Here is a 24,601-nt window from a genome sequence, read left to right as displayed (position 1 = left end):
GTGGGTTAGAGCGCTCCACTCTGACCAAAGGGTTGGAGGATCGAATCCACCCAAGGGTCATTGGTAGACATCAGGAAGGGCATCCGGTCATAAAATGCTACACGCTCCAGTCCAAAGTCCTCTACCCAGGGCCAATGCCTTAGCCCTCGGGGATACCTGGCGTAAAACCAAATTTATTTATTTATTATACAGTAATCCCTGTATTATCCGGACGCCCATTTTCCGGACATCCCCAATAACTGGACATTTTCGTCCCGGGATCCAATACACCTATTCCCAAAATGGGCCAAAAACAGCAAAAAATGTGAAAAAAATCTTACTTTTTTTCCCACCCGAAATTTGAAATTGTCGCGTGGCGCCGAACAGCTGTTACACTATGGTCCCTTCACCCCTTCCTTCCTCCTCCCTCCCCTGTCAGGTTGCCATTTGGTATTTTTCATTACCAAATGTGGGCCAATTTGGTAATGAAAAATTCGTTTGGTAATGAATCAGAATAATACAATGCCAAATGGATTTTTCACATGTATGAGGATACACAGGATGGAGATGGTGGATTGTTTGCTCTCTCTGGTTAATTTGGTACACTATATAGCGTGAAAATAATCAACATGCTGTTATTTATAAGAAGAGTGATTACATGTATTTCCACTTGTGTATATAATTAGTGAAGAATAGATGTTAGCTTTACGAATTTGGTAATGAAAGTTAAAAATGGTAATGAACATTGAGGAGTTTGGTAATGCGGCCATTGCGATCTGGCAACTCTGTTACCCCGCCATCATCAACAGCCACAGCCTAACTCCGATTGAGAGCAGATGCTTATAGCAATGCCAGCCACAGGTGCTCCTTTCTTGTGAATAAACAGTGAAAAAACTGCAATACCTCGCCACTAGAACACACGGGAATTTACAGTGTTGTGCAGTGTTACGAAATTAGAATTTAGAGTGCAAACGATTAACTGTGGACTGCAAACTGGCAGTTCAAACCAGTCCAGGAGCCACGGACTTGTAATTACCCAGAATGTTTTAATATTGTATAAACTCACCTCTAAAACCTCATTTTATGGTTCTTTTGCATTTATTTCAGTCTTTTATGTCCTTTATTGGTGTGATTTGGGTCTTAACCCATCACGTCCCGAGGTTTTCCGCACCTCCGACATCCCCCAGTCCCGAGGTATTTTCGAAAAAATTTTTTTTGGCTAAAACCTTCGTTTTTGGTGAGAAACATCGAAAATTCATAGAGAAATCGCTCACCTGAGGTTTAAAGTGCCCAATCCAGGTAGGAGTTCCTCCTTACCTGAGTGGGTTTTCTAACATGCTGGCACCAAAGAAAACGAGTTCTATGGGAGGGTAACTATTTTATCCTCTCATAAACGGTATTTATTTATTTACTTGGTACGAATGTATATGTAGTATGTGAGTATATTGGTTTTCATGCAGTAATAAAGGCATTATAAGCATTGTTTCACTCACTAACTAATCACCATACCTGACCTTTTTTTGCCACATTATCTGATCATTATTTCTGGCTGTTTCTTCTTCTAATGCTATGTAAACATTGTCCTCCACATTGTCATCGATTGGGGAATCACTCTGGCCCTGAATATCTTTACTAGGCAGGTCGCTGGTAACAGGTCCTTTGCCAAGACAATGGCATGAGGGGGGGAGGGGGGAGGTTATGCAGTGTAAGGCATTGTCCCTGCTTGGCATCTTGTAGAGGAATAGAGGAAGGTGTCCTGTGTATACATACGAAAAATCACGTGCGAAAATTGAAAATTGTGCAAATTAGGGACCTTGCAATTGCACGACGTACTGGTACGTCGCTGGGACTGGCAAATGCAAATCGTTGCAACGTACCCATACGTCGACGGGATGGGGCGGGTTAAATAGGTGCAATGCATGTCCAGAGGGAGTTGTATAGGTGTTTTTCAGAGTTAGGGTCAATAAGTACAAGTCCAGGAGGCTGCAGCCCAATATCCGGACAGGATCACTATCCGGACATGCCTTTGACTCTATTACATCGGATATTGGAGGGATTACTGTGTGTGTGTGTGTGTGTGTGTGTGTGTGTGTATATATATAATGTATATATAAGTGGCCTGCTGCCAAGGCCACATAACCTAAGCAGTGAAGGAGCCTCAAAATAGTTCAGATACAGTATGTCACTTTTTGTTTTGGGGTCAAAGCATACCCTCTTAGCCACTAACCTCAAAAATCATTTCTACTGACCTGGAGCTATCTCTTAACCCTTCCCAAGCATAAGATCTCACATGAGGTACGATGAAGGTCTGCATGGGCCAAGCTGCATGACCCAAGAGGTATGATTTATACTGGCTACAAATCAAGGGCTCAGGGGAAGTAAACTTTCTCACAAATAATCAGACCCTCAGGGATTAATGATACAGTAAACTCTCAATTATCTGGCATAATTCAGCCAAGCCCTTCACCAGTTACAGCAAAACACCAGATACTGCACTGTACTTCCCATTGGCTCAATATCCGGCATTGAGCCAGATATTGCATTACTATCCGTCTCAAACCTCTACCCATGAGTAAATTAAGTATAAAATACTGTACAATAACATAATGATACAGTACAGTTGCTAATACAGTAATACAGCACCGGATGGCTACCATTTATGAGCCAGTTGATACACCTCAACACCAGATGTTGCATGGACCTGCTGGCAACATCCAGTTTCAGCGCCGGATATTGCTTTAATAGAGCAAAGCCAGCAGTGCCGGATAATTGAGAGTTTACCGTACTTTACAGGTTGATGACCATGGCTTGTACTGTAGCAATGACAGCTTTAAAGAGGGAATAGTTGTCGTAATGCTATCACAAGCAAAATACAGTTCCATCAAGACACTTTCCCATCATTTTTGGTAGGGAGCATGTACAGCCTAACTTGTTATTCACCATGCAGCAGGACCTGCAGACTCAACATAAAACATAAGAGGAAAGACTGCAATTGTCAATTATGAATGCATGACTCAAGACACTTACATCAGAATTTGCTATTTTTGTATGTTTACATCTGATAAAATTGCTTCCTTACAGTATTGTACCTTCCAAAAGCAATCCTCTAGTTGTGACTTGATATCTGGTTATTATCACGGTTTAGACCTCGGAGTTCTACACGTAATATCATTACTCAGACTTTCTTTACCTAACTTTACATCTTCATTGCCTTTCTCCTCCACATAAGCAAAGGGCCAAACCCACTATGGGATGAATCTACCGTAAAACCAACAATTTATATTATCGCATACAGATCATTTAAATGCCTCTATATTCTCATGGGCACTTAGAAATGCAAAATTAACAGGCATTCATATAATATTCATTATATGCATGGTGGTATTCATGAATGTAATGTCATACAGGATTACCAAGTCTGCAAAGCCCATCATTACTGCTCCTTGCATTTTTCACTATTATTCATATATCATTCTTCTTGGTTTACTCATACACTGCTTTAACAGAGGCACTATAATTTGTCAGCATAGCAGGAGAAACTATGCAAGAATTTCAAAGACTTCCAAACCTAAATTTCCTCTACAAGATGGTAACTGTCAGGAACTAATTAGCTATTTTGTCACACTGCTTAGCTTCCAGTCCTGAGAGCATCACCTATAACATAAGCAATATCATTTAGGGGATTCCTTAAAAGGAAGTCATCAGATCTGTTTTTTTTTTTTTTTTGGGGGGGGACAGTATATACAGTACACATATTCACAATTCTGTAAAGGGTGGCCGTTTATTTGTTTTACGGGGAGGGGCAACAACCCTCCGTACACATATGGGTTGGTTATAAGATTACCATCCAGCTCTGTAAATGGCTTTCTGGTTTACAAGAAACCATTAGGACTGTCACTCACTGTATAGCCACCTGAAATGGAAAGAAGGGTAATAAAAAAAGACAGTAATGATGGGAGAAACACGAGGAGACGAGGGCAGATAGAGAGAATGAAAGGTGAAGGAAGAAGCTGGCTGCACTAAACCAAGTGAGTGGATGATGGTCATCAACACCACACAACTATAAAGTAAAGTAAGGAACTTGCAGTATCTTGCTCACTTTTCTATAAGAACAGAATGACCATATGCTCACAATGATCCACCCATTACAGGTACTCTTCATGTCCTTAATTCAGAGCTGTTCAAGAACCTTTATAGTAAACATCTACAATAACAAAAGCTACTACAGAGCTATCCCCACAAACACTACACAACATCCAACAACTTACCTCAAACCATATAAAATAAGCTAAAAAATCTTACAATTCCTACTTTACAACCATGACTGCAAGTCTTAAACACTACCGATATCATATTCCTCCCATAAGTTAGGTGGATGTGTATCGAGCAGTCTACAAATGAAACGACCAAAATGCAAGTTTTTACACTGTAACCAAAACACTATAATTTTTCCTTTTATCCTCACCGCCTTGCAATGTAAAAGACGTGCCTCTTCACCATTCTCATCTAACACAAGTACACACTACATCTGATAAACTTTCAATACAAACAATAATTCACTGCTGCATATTTTACAATGATTAACTCTTCACTGCCAAGCCCTTGCAAAATCTCTTGAACCTCATCTCAAGCAGTTATGAATTTTTTAGTATTTCAATATTGAAATCTGTGGTCCAGAATAATTTTACTGTAGGTTGAGGTCAGATGTATCTGGAGTTGGAGAGAGAGGAAAAAAAAAAAAAATAAAACTACCAGCATAGGTTACACTATGGGGCCTACTTGATACTAAGGAGGATAAGTTTCTTCGGATTTGTTATTTTACGGAGAAGATTAGGAGAAATACACTGAGGTGGTTTGGACATGTGGAGAGAATGGAGAATGAAAGACTGACTAAGAGGGTGTACGTAGGTGAGGTGGAGGGAGGGAGAGGGAGGGGTAGACCGAGAATGAGGTGGAGGGATGGAGCTGAGAGGTATATGAGGGAGGGGGGGGGGTTTTGGGGGGAGGGTAGTCAAATGGTGGGTGACAGAGAAACTTGGAGGCATTTTGTCTGCAGCCACCCTTTGCGGGATTAGGGTGTCGGGCTATGGATAGATAGATAGACTTTCATGGCAAATGCTCAGACGATGTTGCGTCCTTTGTGCCACCTCTCCGTGTCTTCCCTCATGCTACACGGGCATCTGGTAGTGCTCATGGCTGGAATCTCACACAGCCTTATTGCAGAACTTCTGCCTATCAGAATTCTTTTATTCCCCAAACTACATCTCTCTGGAACTCGCTTCCCCAGAGCTGATTCCCCCAAAACTTCAATCTACAGCTGTTCAAGTCCAACTGTTATGATTTTTTTTTTTTATGAATGGAGGATACCAGTAATCTGGTGTATGAATTATTTTTTGTTTTTCTTGCCTCTGTTGTTATTGAGTGAAAAAAAAAAAAAAAAACTATGCCATTGGAAGTCCGAGCCTGTTGTGATTAATGCAACAAGTCAAGGGATTTATAAATGCTCTGATAACACAGCTACGTGCAACTTAGTTTCCCATGTAAATGGGCTTAAAAAAGAGTGCTTCTGGGGCTATAGTTATAAAACCTACATCATAGGTGAAAGTCAGGAATGTGAGACTTACGGAGAAGTTCATCATAACAAAGTCAAGACTTCGTTACGTCGAAATCATAAGCTGTTGAGATAGCGGTTTGCTATATGCAGCACTTGCGAGTTTTTTTTGGGGGGGGGGGGGGAAGCTGAGAAAAGACATAAAAAATCTAAAATTAATGATATTTTTCTTAAATGATTTTGGCGAAAAGTCAACTGATTAATGCCTAAATTTTTGGAATTATTTATTTAACATTTTGTTTTATTGTGGATGAGGACATGTTGCCTCACCACACCATCTTGTAAACAAACAACACCATCGCCACCAGCGGCATGGAGAACACTAACAGCACGACAGAGAAAAGCACAACTGGTTGTCACCACTATAAAGTTGCATATTGCCAGTCGCAAGGTAATGCCATTGGTCTTGTTAGGTCTCCCACACCAAATCTGTCACAAAAATTATGCCTGCACGGTCCAGGCGGTATCTCTTTACCTGTTCTGCATCACTCAGCTCATTAAGCACATCTTTCTTGTTTTGAGAACATCTTGGTTGACGGTGGCAAATTTATTGCTGTTGGGGTGCAGCAGCCAAGTTAAACGTAATGATTTAGTCATAAGCCATGTCCCAAGCACTATACCAACTCGAGAGGTGTCTTTAGCTATGACTCAGGTTAGGTCGAACATAATCAATTTAGGACAGACATTCGCCTTATGACGCAGTCTTAGTGTTTTATAAGTACGGACCCAGATCAACCTGAGAAGCTGGTTTTAAATTAATCAGCTGATATGGGTCGTCTGACAAAGGAAAACTGAGAAGACTACCATGTATAGTTTTCTTTATTAACCTTTATTTACCAATGAACCTTTCTACCTTCTGTACCTGCATTTGTATCAGCCCATGTTAAATCCACTGCAGGAGTGGAGGGAAAGCAACTGTCTGAATTAACACTTCTCCATCCTAGAGTAGTATGAATGGGAAAGGTGTTGGCTACACAGCAATATAGTGTGTGTGTGTGTGTGTGTGTGTGTGTGTATTATATATATATATATATATATATATATATATATACACAGCATTTCTATATCTATAGCCAGTTGCCATAATCCCATACGGGGTGGCTGTCCGAGTTAGTTGGTTTTAGGGGGAAGGGCACTAAACCTCCGCCAACCCAAGTAGGGAACATGTCAGTTGGTTATATGGTTACCACCCAGCATTGTAAATGGTTTCCAGGTTAATATACAGTGCTCAACAAAAGTACTGCGCACCTATGTCAAGGCGCGCGCAATACTTTTGGCAAAAAAAAGAATCACCCTTTTTTGGGAGAAAAAATTTAGTCAGAAGTTTTGGACGCTAACATGACGGCACAGCAGCCTGAGGCCTTACTGTGCGCTGGTTGGCTGGCACCTCAGTTGCCTGCGGGCTGCGTGAGAGAGGGGAACCTGGCTGCTCCTCCCTCTCTTGTTGCACCATTTTTTACCTAGTGAACCGCAGTGTTTTGGCTTTCGCTACTTTAATATGGCCCCTACCCGTGAACTGTCTAGTGAAATAATATCACAGATCATTGCTCTAAAGGAGGCAGGCCACCCCACGAAGGAAATTAGTGATTTGGTTGGTGTGGCTCGGTCGACAGTGTGGAGGTGGTGTGCCCGTTACCGAGTGGAAAATAGTGGTGACGTTCCTACAAAGAAACCACGGTCTGGTAGGGCCAGGAAAACTTCCCCGAGGTCTGTTAATGTGTTAAAACGTGCAGTGGAGTCTAATCCTCGTGTGAGTGCAAGGAAAATTAAGGAGAGCAACTCGGAAGTGTTTGGCGAGGTTTCAGTGCACACGGTTTCTTGAAGAGTCCATGAACTTGGTTACACAAGCCACAGGCCTGTGAGAAAGCCTCTTCTTACACGTAACCAGCAACTTCGTAGGCTTGCTTTTGCTAACAAGTACCTTACCTGGGGTGAGGACCAATGGCTGTCTGTGTTGTGGTCTGATGAGGCAACGTTTACCGTTACCTGTAATCGAGGAGCGCTCGTGTACCGGCGCAGAGGTAGTGACCCGCTTGACCCCAGTTACGTGGAGAGCAAAGTTAAACACCCTGATTCACTAATGGTATGGGGTTGTTTCTCTGGTATGGGGCTGGGGAAGCTTGTTGTGCTTCCCAGGAACTGCAAAGTGAATCAGGACATTTACCTGGAGCTGCTTTGTGATCATTTACCAGAGTCCTTTGAGCTCACAGGTGCACAAGTGTTTCAGCAGGACGGTGCACCAGCTCATAAAGCCAAATCTGTCACCAACTGGCTTCGTGACTGCGAGGTCTCCTTCATGAAAGACTGGCCAGGCAACAGCCCAGACATCAACCCGAAAGAAAACCTCTGGTACCTCGTAAAGAAGAATCTCTAAGGGAAGGACTTGAGCTCTCTGCCTAAGCTGGAAGCAGCCATTCGTGAGTCCTGGGCAAGTATATCAACCCAGCACCTGAGGAACCTGGCCCTTTCACTTCAATGACATCTCAGGTCCGTGAAGAGGCGCAAAGGAAACCCTACCAAGCATTAAAGGTAATTATAATGCATTGTTTACATGTTTTTTCCATAGCTGAAAGGTTTGTTTTGTTGGGAAGGTGCCAGGTGCCCAATACTTTTGTCAAGCACTGTATGTTAACTTTATATTCATAATGACAACCTTTGGTAAGTATATTGGTTACATATTTGTGAACAGCATTAATAATCTATTATATTTCATGACAGCATGCAATACAAAACTCATAAATCTACTAGTCTCAGGTCAGACTGACTTTACTATTAGTATTTGGAAGGGACTGAAGCAAAGAGCAACATATATACAATAATTTCATTTCATTCACAAGAAATATGCATTTACCTTTTAAATGACACTACAACTTTAGTCAAACACTGTACTGTACTGTACTTGCATACAGTAGTCTCTCAAACTCATGTGATTAAATTTGGACAACCTGATTTTCGATGGCACATCAACTATCTACCAAGTCCTAAGCTTTGACCACAAATTCGCGACTTTCAACAGGTCAAGGCTGGAGTTTGGGATCTGAAATGCATCTAGGGTTGCTTGGTTTCTGTCTGCACACAGTCTGACAATAGGGAACAAAAATTACAGCTGCTAATCAAAATGCATACACGGCTTGTCATAAAGGATTATCCGAGTAAAAGATTTTGGCCATTATTTGTGAACTGGCTCTTCTTCGTGACTATTCTGATGCCTATTATAAAAGTTAGGAAATGATTTAAGTTAAACTTACAGTATATGGTATTCATATTAATACTGAAATTTTGCCAAAAAAAGTCAATAACTAAGTGGATAGAAATATAACGAGGTGCATCATTAATAATGTGCACTTCATCAGCTGTCTGCATGGACAAAGAAGCAATCTCACATGGGTCAAAGATTCAGATGGCGACACTTAATCCCTGCCAAACACACGTGAATAGCAGGGTCTGCACTGTACTGCACATTTTATACGGTAACAGTAAAATGAGTGAGTGAAAGGTTGTGCAGGTGCCAACTGTGTATAGTATGTACTGTACAGTAAATCCTTTCAGTTAAAATTTAGGATGCCTCAGTCCCAATCGAGCCCGCGCTAAAACACCATGTGAATAACATCATACATCGCATATTTTGAGGCAATGTAACTTTGAAAGTGAGTGCAATAATAACTGCTTGTACTAACTACTGCATGTGCATTTGTTCTCACTTGATGCATTGCCTACTTCTTCATTCACCTTTATCTTTCTTTACCTGTGTGCCCTCCTCTTTTCCTGTTTCTCCAATCTTTCCTGTCATTTTTTATTACTCTTCTTTCTTTTTCTTTTGGCTTCACACAAAGTGACATTCCCAATGATTTTCCGTAAGCCAGGAAGCCATTTACAACCCTGGGTGGTAACCATATTAACCAACCCATATGTGTTCCCTACATGTCAACAAGTGGGTTGATGGAAGGTTAGTGTCCCTCTCCGAAAAACAAACAACTCAAAGTCAAACGGCCACCCCTTGCGGGAATATGACATCTGGCTATAGATAGATTTATGTGTCACTGGACATGAACCGGGACTAATGATCCTAACCTACTGGATGATGACTGCTTTCGAGAGGGCATGAACTAAAATTAACTGAATTACCTAGCCTATATTTCAATGAAAATAACAAAGCTTGATGACATGAGCCAATATAAACGAAAGTAATGAATGATAAATATAAATAACGACACACACACATACGACAATGCAAATCCGTGATTTGACAACGACGAAAGCAGCAGCTGGGAGGTGCCGGTATGCTCCATTTGGACTCATTCCAGCTTTATTTTACATTTCATAACACTGCCACAACATGACTTCTTGATTATGGTACTCGTACAATGGCTAGTAATTATTCATTTGGTAATACTGTATATTGGAGGGGAGGTAGTAGAAATTGTATAATTTTTTCAGATTTGTTTTTATGTTCAAACAAGAGAATAAGGTATGAAATTTAAACAGAAAAGGACCTTTTTTTTTTTTTTCTCAATAAGAAATCCATTTAAATTTCTATGACAAATTTCCAAGGTTTTTACAGTACCATATGGTGTCTAAATTTGAGAATCTATTGTAATGAAATCACTCCCTGATAATGGGGATTTTTTCCGCAAACATCTATCACAATCAGCACACCTTCCACTGATAGTGACTGGAAGGGACTGAAGCAAGAGAGGGTTTTTGATCAACCCCAGTCTATCTGGCTGAACAGACCCATAAACTCCAGGCAAGCAACCGTCCTTGCAGGGCTTGCACATACAGTGAATACATGTGCCCATGCACTGACAGCACCTCGCCACAGCAAGGAGTGGGAAAAAAGTGACTTCTGGGTGGCTACTGCAGTTGCGTCTCTCCACCCAGTTAACAGGGACACCAAAATAGGTTCTCCTTCTCAATCACACAGCATCGTAAATGGATTCCTAGGTTAAAGGAAACCGTGAAACTTGTCTCAATGTACAGCCAATTGAAGTGAAACAAGGAGTAATAAACTGACAGAAGGAAAGGGAGAAACAGGAGGAGGGGAGGGCAGGCAAAAACATAAGATAAATGTGAAGGAGGAAGTAGGCAACACTAAAAGTGAGTGCATGATGGTTCCCACCACCTAACACTAAATCACAGAGTAATACTGCAACAGATAGATGCACCAGTTCTATAATTATGCACACTTAAAAATAACCAATTTCAAAATGTGAAAAAATACCTCCAGTGCCCATACAAGAGGATGGTCAAGCCATCAGGTTTTGGCAGTGAAAGGGTTATTATTATTTTGCATATTATGCCAACACAAATACTGCTCACACAGACTACTGCCCTGGTCATAAAAGTCAATTGCTACCACATCCCAGTAAGATGAAATAAGGTCAAATAAATCATGTCAGTAAATGCTGTACTGCAAACAGTACTGTATACAGTATACAATAAGTACATCCGTACATATACCAGGATCGTATGCATAAGGTCCCGAGCAAAAAGTTGTTCTTCATCCTACCGCACATGCACAAGTCTCTCTCCGGCACGGAAAAGTTCCCTCCTGTGACAGATCCACTATGGCTCTTCAGACATTCAAAATGGCTGGTATATGCATTGCAAATATGGTTCAATATATGTACCTGCTCTTGCATCTGGGTAGGAGCTTGGAAGGTTGGTTGAACAGGTGTCGATATTCTGCTTGTGTATACACCACTTTGTGCCAACCATGTTATGTCTAAAGAGTGCTCTCATATTTAAACTACTTTAATTTTCAATTGTGTTTTCAAACATAAATTTACTAGAAACGAACTGAAGCTGGTACTGTTATCAATTTGTGTGTGTGTGTGTGTGTGTGTGTGTGTGCGCACGATAACTTCACAACCACTCATGATATCATCACAAAATTTGATACGTGTGTAGTAGAGAAAAAAAAATATATAACTTTGCAACCACTCAAGATATCACCAAATTTTACAGGTGCAGTAGGGATGAAAATCTCCTATGGGTATTGTTTTCAGGTTGTTTGTTTGTCTGACTGTCTATGAGCATGATAACTTTGAGCCACTCAAGATTATCATCACAAAATTTTACAGTTGTGTAGTAGGGATGAAAATCTACGAGTTTGAAATTGGTGAAAGGAGGTCAAGGTCATATTCCGAGCTGTACTAGATATGTAGCTGCTTGCGGCTGATGTGATTCCCCCTTTTGGAGGGCCTCTAGTTGGAAGCCATCACTCACTCATTTTTTCTGCAAACATGTATAAGCGAACTTCTGGCATCACTAAACTTTAAAACTTTATACAATACTGTTATATTACACACAGCATATAATTATGCTTCTGGGGAAATAGTAGCTGGTAAGCATATGCTTTAAGAGTAGACTGTAGCACCAGTCGAGCAGGGCAGTACTCCCGAGGTGGATGGAAAGCTGATGACGGAGTGCTGGAGCTCCCGTTTCATCAGCCTTCAGGACTAGTTCCTGACCATCCCCCTTTGCTGAACTTTTTCAGTGTCTCAGTTACACAGAGTAGCCCAGCATACTCTCCAGTACAAATTTCTCTAACTATCTACACCAAACTACATGCACAGTACACACTACACTTCCTTTTCCAGAATTCAAAAAATTATGAGTCTCATCACCAAGCCTCGGAGTCCCCAGGGGGGGGGGGACCATAAATGCCCCCACCATCCGCCCCTCTCTCGGTGACGACTCGAGGTGCCTGAAACCACTGTCTGACTCTCTTCTTCTTCATTTCTGCAACATTTGCAGCCTTTCCTCTAACTTTCGCTCAGTTGAGCACCACCTCTCCTCCTCTAAACCTCATCTTCTTTTTCTAACTGAGACTCAGCTGTCTGAGGCAGCTGACAGCAAACCCTTTTCTGTATCCTCCTACTTTCTCTATACTCATTTCAAAGCCAAAGGTGGCTGTTGTGTATATATATGCAACGACTTATCTTGCTCTCGTGTTCCTGAACTCGATTCTTCTGAATTCTCTACACTCTGGCTTCGGCTTTCCTGTCATTCTCTGACTAAATATATCTGTGCTGTTTACTTATCCCCAAATTCTACTGACTATCAAAAATTCTTCAACTATCTTACTTCTACGATGGAACACATTCTGTCCATTTCTCCTTTCTCTGAAATCTCCATTCTAGGAGATTTCAATGTTCACCACCACCTTTGGCTCTCCTCTCCTTTCACTGATCCACCTGGTGAACAAGCCTACATCTTTTCTATCCTTAATGACCTAGGGCAGCTTGTACAGCACCCTACCCGTATCCCTGACCGCCTTGGAGGGAGCTCCAACATACTTAACCTCTTCCTCACAACTAATCCTTCTGCTTACTCTGTTAATCTTTTCTCTGCGTTGGGCTCCTCCGATCACAACCTTATCACCTTAACCTGTCCTATCACTCCGGTACGGCCTGGTAAGGTCTTCCTACTTCTTCCAGAAAAATGTACTTTTACCCTGTACAACTAACTTAACCACATGAATGACACATATGCAATGAAGATGCACAGACAGGTACTAAGTATGTAAGTGTGGCTATGAAAGGCTCCACACTCACAGTTTAAAAGAAAAAAGAGTAAACATACATTTTACTTTCAGCGGCAGCAAAACCTTATCAGTTCAACTGCTATCATTCACTAAGGTTTGTCTGCTGTATTTTTCTATTTGCATGGTAGTAAACAATTTTTTGGTAAATTTTTGATACCAGTAATTCACATCAAATTTTCTAAACAAAAAATATTTATTCTGGCAAAGTTTTGTGTGGTGAATGAATCTGAACTTCAATTTTTTCAGAAATAGCTCGTTTTGGAGATCAGACCTACCCAAGACAAAAGAGACCTACTATTGTTATATCCCCATCACACACTGCCACAGGCCCCAACAGAAGTAGTTCAGTATAGGAAAGATATTGCCCAGTGAGGTGTTCTTCTTATGGTCAGCTTTTCGGTGTGCAATGAGATCAGCTCAGGGTTTGTAAATAAACACCGGTTTCTTATGTTTGCTGTCTTTATTTTCCAAATAATTACACTTAATACTTACCAACTTCAATCACTGTTTTCACAAGTACCGGAGCTATACAATCTGCACTGACATTGAACTAAACAAACTGAACTGAGACGAAACTGACTCCCCCTAGGCTATTCCCCCTCCTTCAATAACCTTCCCTACTTCTCCAGAGTTCTAGTACACTCTCGAAGGGGTAAGTTACCAACTCGGGGACTTCCAAAATATCCAGAGTTTTCTTACACAGCATATCACTAAATTATTTTGCATACAAACTGAGATAAAATCCCAAAATTTATCCATCCATCCATCCATCATCCAATCCTACTGTACGTTGCCCCAAGAGGTGCGTAGCACAATCACATAAATAAAACATTAGCTATAGAGAAAAAGAACAAAATTTAATAAATAACTTTACAAAATACGATACCCCTACTCACAAATAGCAGGCTAACTGGCAACTCTGACACATAACTGAAAAATAATGCTGCGTTGGATGAGCAGGAAATCGAAAATGTGAGTTCATTTGCGTACTTGGGTAGTGTGTTGAGTAAGGATGGAAGTTTGGAGGGTGCAGTGCTTGAAAGGGTACAACAAAGGAAGAAAGGTTGTTGGTTCTTTGAAAGCAGTGATAAGAAACAGTGAAGTGAGCATGGACGTGAAAAGGTTAATACATGACAGTATTTTGATACCAACTCTTAATGTATGGAAGTGAAGCTAGGGCCTTGTTGGAGGAACAAGAGAACAATGGAAATGAGTTATTTGAGAGGAGCATGTGGAGTGGTAGATGGTGGCGACCATCATCCACTCACTTGATGTAGTGTTGCCTGTTTCTTCCTCAGCCTTTATCATTCTTTTCCTGTGCCTGCCCTCCTCTCTTCCTATTTCTCCCATCTTTCCTGTCACTTCTTATTGCTATTCTTTCCTTTACAGGTGGCTTTACATTGAGTGACAAGCCAAATGGTTTCCTGTATGCCAAGAAACCATTTACAATGCTGGATAGTAACCATATAACCAAACCATTCGTGCTCCCTACATATCAACAAGTGAGTTGGTGGAGGGTTAATGACCCTCTCTGTAAAACAAATAACTCAAAGTCAAATGGCTACCCCTTACGGGAATTATGGTGTCTGGCAGTAAACAGATAGACAGATGTGGAGTCACATGGAGAGAGAGACTGACAGATGAAATGAAGGGGCACTGTGGTGTGGGGTGGATGTGATAGGAAGTGTTAAGAGAAACACACTGAGGTGGTTTAGCCATGTGGAGAGGATGGAGAGTGAGAGACTGACGAGGACAGTGTATGTGAGTGAGGTGGAAGGGGGGAGAGGGAAGGGGAGGCCAAGGATGAGATGGAGGGATGGAGTGGAGAGGTATAATGAGAGAGAGAGGTATGAGCTGGAAGCAGGGCAGTGAACCGGCAGGGAACAGGCGACATGGAGGCGATTTGTTTGTGGCCACCCTTTATGGGATTAAGGCACCTGGCAATAGATAACTAGATAGTTTTCATGCAGCTTTTAGACCAGTATCGACTGGTCTTATTGTTGTTCTGGAGAGAGAATTAGACCAGTACAGACTGGTCAAAAGCAGTCCTGCCCCAGAAGCTAGCCTAGGCCAGACAGGTCTGCGCACAAATGTATACACGTCAGCAACAGCCAAGGAGGAGGCCAGGAGCGTCCGTGCCAGGGTGTGAACATCGATGGCCAACAATGGTGGACTTGGGAATAAGGTGTTTTAAATTAGGCTTTTCACGTTAGCAGAAGCCTGTGATCATCCAAGAAGGGAGACAAATAAATCTCATAATGATGTCGAGGTTTTGTATTATTTCAGATCGCACAAAATACAATTATTAACCCCCTACCCGCGGGCCGTCACTACAGTGACGCTCGTTACATAAGGACCATACCGTGGGGCATCATTTCTGTGATACAGGGATTTTTAAAATCGCCTGGGCTTTCAAATGTGGTCTTGTATCATCTATCAGCACTGCCAGTGTGTAGCTATAGGCAGTGCTGCTAATATTGCTAGTACAGTAATCCCTCTAATATCAGAACGCCCAATATCCAAACATCCCCACTAACCGGACATAATCGTCCCGGGATCCAGTATTCCCAAAATGGGTCAAAAACCGCAAAAAATTAAAAAAAAATCTGACTTTTTTCCCACCCGAAATTTGAAATTGATGTGTGGCACCGAAACAGCTGTTGCACCATGGTCCCTTCACCCCTTCCTTCCTCCCCCCTCCCCTGTCAGGGTTGCCATTTGGTATTTTTCATTACCAAGTGTGGGCCAATTTGGTAATGAAAATTTTGTTTTGTAATGAATCTGAATAATGCACTACCAAATGGATTTTTCACATGTATGAGGATACATAGGATGGAGATGGTGGATTGTTTGCTCTCTCTGATTAATCTGCTACCCTATATAGCGTGAAAATAATCAACATGGCGTTAATTATGAGGAGAGTGATTACATGTACAGTAATCCCGCATATTTCGCGGTAGTTACGTTCTTGTAACCCCCGCGAAGTCAATTCCGCGAATACTCTATTAACAATTGAAAACTTGCACTTGTGTCCACCATGCTGCCCATCACACAGTCCATGTCCATACTGATTGCGAGACAATTCGCCGTCAGACAATTCCCCGTCAAAACATGGACGATTCCCCTTCAGAACAATTCGCACCCTGGACGATTCCCCGCCATTCTATAAATATACTAATCAATACTTTCATCAATATACTTATTATTAATTAATCAATACTTTAATAACTATATTTCAGGGGGATCCAGCAAAGTCTATGTTCAGTAGCGTAGGTTCTGGATATTATTTATTAGTTGCACCTTTAGTCAATAATTAACTTGTTTCTTCCTCGCTGTAGTCGCCTTTGAATTATATTCTAGCGTCACCCATAGCTATCTTCATTAATGAAGGCGAATTGTTTTGTGTTTGTTGTGACTGCGAATTGTCCCGAAACCTCCATACTCATCCCGAAATACCTTCTTACAAGATTGAAAGCACATACTCCATTATGAAGGAAAAACGTAAACACCGTACTGTAATACACAATTATCTACACATTAACAAAACAGTACAAAATAAAAAGATGCATTAACTGGTGATAGCAAACACTCGCACGGTCGTTTCTTAGCTTGTCCAGTAACACAATTTTCTCTGCTAAGGTCATAACTTGATCGTTTTGTCACTTTGGAGTTCTTACTAATTGTATTATTAGCCTTTGGTGAGGCTGGCTTACGTCCTGGGGCCATGTGGAAAGCACATGGGAGGCAAGAGGCTCATATCATAGTGTGGTTACAACCACAACAGCCACTTAAGGCAGTCAGGCGTGGACTGAAGAATGCGGGGCAGAGAACAGTGTTGCCATATCCAAACAACAAAATTATGCTAGGGCAATGAAAAAATTATGCTAGATTGAGCATATTTGTTCCAAGTAAAAAATGAATTATGCTAACTTGAAGCTAAATGATAAAATTCTATACATATTCGTGCAACATATTAATTATGTATTGTTTACTATGAAAATATTAAAATGAACCTACATACAGTAAGAGGATAAATATCGGTATCTACCCATACTGCTTTTTCCCACGAAACTTAAGTTTTTCTGATGGATTTTGATGTGATTCGTTCGATTTTGAGCATCATTTCCTTCGGAAATAACCAGATTTTGATATGACCCCCCCCCCCATCCCCGTGAAATAATGAGGGATCTTTGGGGAATCGGGGGTTATAGGGAGGGGGGGGGGAAACAGAAAATGGTCATTTCCGACTGAAATGAAGCTGAAAATCGAATGAATCATACCAAAATCCATCGGAAAAACCTAGGTTTCATGGGTAAAGTACAAAGCTCAAACTTATCCTAACCTAACCGAACCAAACCGAACCTAACCTAACCTAATCCAACCCAACCAAGCCCAAACTGAAAGTAACCAACTATTCAAACATCTTCTTACCTTATTCGTGTCTCTCTCTCTCTCTCTCTCTCTGATTAGTAGCTTTTATAAAATTATTCTAAAAATATTCCATTCCATTCTAAATTATGCTAGAATGATTCTAAAACTTCTAATATGCTAAAAAATATTCCAGACTCGAAAGTTTGGTCAAAATTATGCTAAAAGAATAAAATTATGCTAGATATGGTAACACTGGCAGAGGGGCCACGGGAAAGGGACAGAGGGTGGCGTGAGTTTACTGCGCTACAATTGGAAGCTGCGGGAATTTCAAATTTTTTTTTTTCTGTATATTCAAGGATATTTTTGTTGAACTTATTAATGCTAAGAAAATCCGCGAGAGGGCAAAACCGTAGACAAAAAATCCGCAAAAAATGCAGGATTACTGTATTTCCACTTGTATATATAATTCAATCAATCAATCAATCATTTCCTGTGGCACCCTCGGGGATGCATAGGGCCTCGATGAACTCACACCACCACATCCTATCTTGTGCTAACTCCTCAAGATCTCCCCAACACTCATCTCCAGCTTCCCGTCTCATTGTCCTCACCCACATCTCTTTTGGCCTTCCTCTACCTCTCCTACCAAGTGCCACCCACCCTGGTGTACCTCGTACTATTCCCTGTCTCCTATACACATGTCCTAGCCACTTCCATCGTGAGAATCTAACATATTCATCGATCGGCTGCACTCCCGTTATTTCTCTAATTCTACTATTTGGTATCCTTTCCCACCACTTAACTCCTAATATTCTTCTAAGTGCTTTATTTTCAAACACCAAGAATTTATTTTCCATAGTGAAGAATAAATGCTAACTTCACGAATTTGGTAATGAAAAGTTATATTTGGTAATGAAAGCTGAGGAGATTGGTAATGTGGCCATTGCGATCTGGCAACTCTGTTACCCAGCCATCATCAACAGTCACAGCCTAACTCCGATCGAGAGCAGATGCTTATAGCAGTGCAAGCCAGAGGTGCTCCTTTCTTGTGAATAAACAGTGAATAAACTGCAATAACTCGCCACTAGAACACACGGGAATTTACAGTGTTGTGCAGTGTTAAGAAATTAGAATTTAGAATGCAGAGGATTAACTGTGGACTGCAAACTGGCAGTTTAAATCAGTCCAGGAGCCAGGGACTTGTACCCAGAATGTTTAATATTGTATAAACTCACCTCTAAAACCTCATTTTATGGTTCTTTTCCATTTATTTCAGTCTTTAATGTCCCTTATTGGCATAATTTTGGTCTTAAATAGGTGCAATGCATGTCCAGAGGGAGTTGTATAGGTGTTTTTCTGAGTTAGGGTCCATAAGTACAAGTCCAGGAGGCTGGGGCCCAATATCCGGACATGCCTTTGGCTCTATTACATCAGATATTGGAGGGATTACTTTGCATCCACTGTTACCAATTTTGCCATTTTTCTGTGTTTGTCTCACCTCCCCTCCCTTACCCCCTCCCCCACCTAGCTACAGCCTGGCCGTGAAACGTAACTCCCAGTCAGTTTTTTCCATTGAAATGTGCCCTATGTTCCATTCTCATACTAAAAAATACATTTAAAAAAAAGGGTAAAGGTTAACTGATACTGCCATTGACCATGAAGTAGCTAATCTATCCCTTGGCAACACCCCACGTGCACCTGGTCACTAATTTTCCCTGTTCATTACCCATTGAAATGTCCCTTACGACCTATTCTCAAACTAAAAAATGTATATATATATAAAATATATAAAAAAGGGAAAAGGCTAAGTGATACTTCCACTGACCTGGAAGTTGCTAATTTATCGTGTATTGTCTAGATTTCCTGCTATCCCCGCAGGAGGGGCATGGCAGGGTCCAGCATTCCCCTCAGGTAAAGGGTTGAAGCACTAATGGCCAAAATTAAATTCAAGGGGATGCAGAAAAATAGCTCAGAATTTATCAAAAGCATAGCTACAGACTAAGTCATCTTCGACTTTAAATGTATTCTGTGAACCTTCAAGGCAGGTTTCAACCCAAATTGTTTGGGAATTCGGCATGAATCTTTTAATTCTTACCATAATGAATTCTTCTAAGCCACTCACACTCTTGCAGCCAATAGGAGGCTCGGACAGGATCAGACCGACATAAGCCTGTACTCGCAACCACTTATGTCTAGACTGGTCCAAAGCGGTCAGCGAAAATGTAGCTTAAGAGAAATACTGAGAACCTTCCAGTACTTCCTATCTAGCAAATCCTGCTTCTCAAATGCATTTTTGGGTAGTTAAAGAAGCAGCGAGGTCACCCACGGCAATGTTTACCAACAGTCTCTCCGACTGGCCACACTGTTTACCAACCATCATTCAGACTGGACGCATAAGTGTATCTCGTGTCAAAGCAATGAGAAACTTAATGATTTAACTAAACTTAACCTCACTTATGTTTGACAGTCAGCTTTGAAATGTAAAAAAATGTGCGTCAGGAACATTAACTATGGCGAATTAATGGCAGATGTCTGCGCAGATCAGAGGTAATTAAATACAGGATATTCAAGTTAAATACAGTATACAATTCCAGAAACAAGTTTATATTGGAATAGATTAAAAATAAAGTGGTCTACAACGTGCTTGCATCTGATTTCTTGGATCGAGTGATGTGAACTACCGGTACCGAAAATTGACCAATTTTTTCCCCCTCGTTATCAAGTTCCTTATGCCTCACTGACATTTGTAATGGCAGACTTACTATAACTTACTCAAATCTTGGTTAAGTTAGGTTAAATTGCTAGATAGGCTAGGATAAACTGCTGGGTTAGGTTTAAAATAAGTTTAGGATGAGGTACTAAAAGGTAACTAGGACATACGTTGGAAATGTCCATCATTACACTCGGATAATTGAAACAGCGGAAGGAAAGTGGAGAAAAAAAAAAAAAAAAAAAAAGGGAGATAACATGAAACATTTGTTTACTGCCCCAAAAATAACCATAAAAATATAAAACACTATCATGAAAAACTAATTTGTTATGGTTCTTCTGCTTTATGTAAATTATATGTTTACCTAAAAAATTATATACATACTAAATGTATATTATATATATATATATATATATATATATATATATATATATATATATACAATTTCAGACTTTGTTACCCTGAGTTGGGATATTGGCTAGCAGTTACATTATTACCTCTAAATAATTACACTATAGGTCATGTTAAATATAGTGCTACAGGTTGGGCATCAAGTTCCATACTCATTATGACATTAAAAAGGGTGCAGAAATGCACGAAAACACGCTACCATGCTTGGTTTACTGAAGGTTTAGACATCTGCTGTCTGCTACGGTACACGATCATTTGTATAACTCTATACAACTACATTGGCAATCTTATCTTCATACAGTCCAACATGCACGAGATCAAGCTCCATACTCACTGTGACGACTGAATAAAATCATGAAAAAGCCGTCTAGGGCTGTGTCGTATGGTAATAGTGGGGAGGTTGGCCCACGTACGCTGCTGCCACAAGCTGGAATGGCGACTCGTTCTGACCTTCACCAGCTGGTCTGCGAAATTAATAAAAAAAAATATATTTCTTCCTCACGTGTAAATATAAGTACTCCCTCACTGAAAAATGCAATGTGCTTTGGCGCTGAAGTCAGCCTAATACTCTTTAGACATAAACGTTACCCAGAAATGTAACATTCCAGAGAAATCGAACATATCTGAGCATGCGCCATCTTAAATTCGCTTTTAATTATTATTTGGTTCTTGAAAGTGACTAGAATGTACTAAAATGCCAGTACTTTACGTTCATAATCTTCTCAAAATGCCTAAAGGACACTTACCTACCCAAAATACCGCAGAATACAGCTTAAACTGCCAGACAACTGCGTGAACAACCGAACCACAGGGCTACAGGCAAGATTAGGTACGCCATGTTCATAAGTTTAATAATTGTACTATTTTTATTGTACTATAACATGCAATTTCCGGTTATATAGAAAAAAAAATATTAAAAAGGCAATGGTAATGTCAAACCAAGAAAACTCGGTTGTGGAAGCACGTGCGCTGAAATAAATTATCTCTGTAGATGTATAGCCCATAAACAGCATAATCTCGTTAATTGTTCATATTTTAAAATATATAAAATTATATAAAAATACAACGCTGAATAAATAATTATATAATAAATATTTATACAAACGGAAGCATTGTTGCATAATTTCCAAGTACAAACACGGTGGTAGGTCGTAATGGTTTCCTATGAGCCAGAACTTAACCATATAACCATCCATACGTGTAGTAGAATGGATGTGGAAGATGTGCAGATTGACCTGGGAGGAAGGTAGAGACCCAGAGGATTGGAAGTCAGGTATAATTATTCCCTTGTACAAAGGAAAAGGGGAAAAAGAAGTGTGTGGTAATCATATGGGCATTTGTCTTAGTATAATAGGAAAAGTGTATGGTAGGATACTTAATGACAGAGTTAGAGAAAGAACAGAGGAATTAGTTGGAGAAGAACAGGGAGACTTTAGGAAGGGAAGAGGTTGTGTAGATCAGATATTTATTCTTAGATCTTTAGTGGAAAAGTTTCTAGAGAAGGGAAAGAAGTTGTATGCGGCTTTCATGGCTTTGAAGAAAGCATATGACAGGGTGGATAGACAAGGATTGTGGAAAGTATTAAGAATATATGGAGTAGATGGAAAGTTGTTGAATGCTGTGAAGAGTATGTATGATGGTGCTAAGGCTGCAGTGCGTGTGGATGGTGAACTAAGTGAATTTTTCTCTGGAGGTTGGGTTGAAACAGGAATGTGTCATGTCTCCATGGTTGTTCAATCTGTACATGGATGGGGTAATAAATGAGGTACAAGGTAGGGTAGTGGATGTTGGAGTGGCCCTGGTGAGAGAAGATAGTGTTTATCCCCGTACTGATGTTTGCAGATGATACTGTGTTGTTGAGTGAAGACAAAGGGGAGCTGCAAGGCTTGGTGGATGAGTTTGGGATAGTGTGCAAAAAACGGAATCTAAAGGTGAATGTAGGGAAGAGTAAAGTGATGGTCTTTGAGAGAGGTGAAGTAAGGGAATGTACAGCGAGGTTGGATGGTGAGGAATTGGAAAATGTGAGTACGTTTAAGTATTTGGGTAGTGTGATGAGTAAGGATGGAGGTTTGGAGGGTGAAGTGCTTGAAAGGGTACAGCAGGGAAGAAAGGTTGCTGGTTCTTTGAAAGCAGTGATAAGAAACAGGGAAATGAGCATGGAAGTGAAAAAGTTACTACATGACAGTATTGTGATGCCAACTCTAACGTATGGAAGTGAAGCTTGGACATTGTTGGAAGGACACAAGTCAAGAGCGAGAGCAGTGGAAATGAGTTATTTAAGAGGAACCTGTGGAGTCACAGGGAGAGACAGGCTGACGAATGAGGATATTAAAATGCCCGCCGCCGGACCACCCACCCCGCCACCCCCCACCCAAACACCGGGCCGCTACCACACCACCACCCCTGGAGGACACAACGGTGGGGCTAGTGACCCAGGTCAAGAGGGTCACTGGGACACTACCGTCCTGAGTCCCTTTTCCCCGCAACTACCCCAACACCAGGTGACCGGAAAAAGCCAACGACCTTGCGGGCGGGACAACCATCGCCAGAATTGGGGTGGGACTGAACAAGATTCAGTCCCAGGTAACACCGTGTTGAGGGCTATTGTTACACCCGCAAGGGCAGGAGGCCCAAGGCTACAGCCTAAAGAGTGTACCAGGGTAGAGAGACCCTTGGCTACGGTCTTAGTACACTCCAGAGAGAGAGTTGCCCCTGTGCATCCCTCACCTGCTGTTCTATCCTACGGGAGCAACACCGCGCCGACGGCTCCTATACGTGGCTGGGAAGGAGCGGACCTGTACGCCCTTCAGTTGCTTCTCGTCGGGAAGATCAGCTCCCGGCTACTGCCAAAGTATGTACCAGGGTAGAGAGGCCCTTGGCTATCATACGTGTAGCTTTTCCCTACTACGGGAGCAACACCGCGCCGACGGCCCCTGTACGCCCTTCAGTTGCTCCTTGTAAGGCGGGTAGGTTTACGGCCCCGGCCAAAGCACGTACCAGGGTAGAGAGGCCCTAGAAGATAGCATCAGTATGTACCGGAGAGAGTGTGGCCCCTGTGCCCCCTACTCCTGCTTTTCCCTACTACGGGAGCAACACCGCGCCGACGGCCCCTGTACGTGGCGGTGAAGGAGCGGCCACTGTACGCCCTTCAGTTGCTCCTTGTACGATGGGTAGGCTCACGGCCACAGCCAAAGTACGTACCAGGGTAAGGCGACCCAAGGCTCCGGCCCCAGGACGTACCGGAGAGGACACGGGCTACGTGAATCCTTCTCCTGCCTCTTCCCCCTGTGGGAGCCCTTCGTCACCACCCGGGAGTGTTGCCCCGGAGGTGTCGCTAGAGTGGTGGCAAGGCCCGATACCGGACCTACCTCCTACGCCTGGGAGATCCTTGTTCCTGCCCAAGACCCGACAGAGAAGTTGCCACGGCCCAGCCCTGTCGGCGCCTCTCCCCATAGGCGCCCGCAGTCTCAGGACCCCCAGGCCAGTCCCACAGGCTCCCGACAAGGGGAACCCAGGCTCCCTCACCCCATGGAACCAGAGACGACAGGCCCGACTCCTCCAGCTGTTCGGCCCCAGTCCCGAGGGCCACCTCTCAGGTCGAGGCCCCCAGACAGGAGGGCCTCCCTGCATCCCACCGACGAGGCTCCAACTCGAGGGCCACCTCTCAGGTCGAGGCCCGCAGACGGAAGGGCCTCCCTGCACCCCACCGACGAGTGTGACCCGGGCAGTGACTCCCCTGCGGGTAATCCCTTGCCCTCTGCAGGCCGGGTCCCCCTAGGGTTCTCCCCTCACGCCCCTGCTACGGAGTGAACATTACCCAGGAGATACAGGTAAATAGTGACGCCCCTTGTGCCGAGAACAAACCAGGGGAAATAACAGAGGACAGTGACCGAGTGAAGACCAGTGTAAAACCAGCGACAGTTACTATTAGTCCAAAAGAACTCAGTGCCTGGCAGAACAGAGAATGAAC

General features: G+C 42.1%; 1 protein-coding gene across 3 annotated transcripts in view; it reads right to left on the bottom strand.

Moving 5' to 3' along the window:
* eIF5 (eukaryotic translation initiation factor 5) overlaps nt 1–21,439 on the bottom strand; it is a 99,914-nt gene extending 78,475 nt beyond the window's left edge. For 2 of the 3 annotated variants that reach the window (XM_080280912.1, XM_080280913.1), the window contains exons 1-2: nt 21,378–21,439; nt 20,966–21,095 (exon numbers count right to left, since the gene is read on the bottom strand). The gene's annotated coding sequence lies outside the window, so the exon portion shown is untranslated. Of the gene's footprint in view, nt 1–20,965; nt 21,101–21,377 lie in introns of those variants that run through there. The other variant, XM_080280914.1, reaches the window with a different exon arrangement.
* Between the last annotated feature and the right edge of the window lie 3,162 nt (nt 21,440–24,601).

Source organism: Coenobita brevimanus, chromosome 86 (genome assembly GCF_032717465.1).
Source record: "Coenobita brevimanus isolate Jiangsu-jjx chromosome 86, ASM3271746v2, whole genome shotgun sequence".
NCBI lineage: Eukaryota > Metazoa > Arthropoda > Malacostraca > Decapoda > Coenobitidae > Coenobita > Coenobita brevimanus.
The sequence above is the reverse complement of the archived record's forward strand: the minus strand, read 5'-3'. Positions and strand labels throughout refer to the sequence as shown.